The sequence below is a fragment of the Schistocerca piceifrons genome, chromosome 2 (genome assembly GCF_021461385.2).
Source record: "Schistocerca piceifrons isolate TAMUIC-IGC-003096 chromosome 2, iqSchPice1.1, whole genome shotgun sequence".
NCBI lineage: Eukaryota > Metazoa > Arthropoda > Insecta > Orthoptera > Acrididae > Schistocerca > Schistocerca piceifrons.
In genome coordinates this window covers 381,705,812-381,706,369 of record NC_060139.1, presented here as the reverse complement: position 1 = coordinate 381,706,369, position 558 = coordinate 381,705,812, and positions in this window count along the sequence as shown.

The window sequence follows — 558 nt, the reverse complement described above, 5'->3', positions numbered from 1 at the left end:
CAGGTATAAAACTTGAAACATTGCTCTCATATGTAGAGTTGGAATTCTGTGCTACTGGAAGATTAATAGGTGAATGAAGAATTGCGCAGACAACTTCAATAGAAAGTAAAGTTCACAAGGCAGCAGGCAGACAAGGAGAAACAAAACAGCATGTCTGGTGATATTCGTTCACCACTTTTGTTAAAAGCGAGTGATGCTATTAAGATCAGGAACAAACTTAGAGGATAACCATCACAAAATTTTAAACAAAAAAACTGTGATACTATGTGGCACATGGATGACTGTATCTAGATGAGCTTATCTACTGCAGATTGATCTTTGTGATGAAGATAAATGATTATGTGATGCCAAATCACTTCTTGTGAAAAAGGATACAGTAAAGTTTGGCTAATGCAGTGTAAGAAATGTGCATATTTTGTTACCAGCATTGTGTTTGTGTGTTGTTTTTGGTGTGGTAATCATGTTTGAGGAAATGTGAAATAAAAGGGGCAGACCCAGGATTCAGGATCCAAACACATCAAGAAAGGAAGCCATACGAGGAGTTGGAAGTGAACTGAT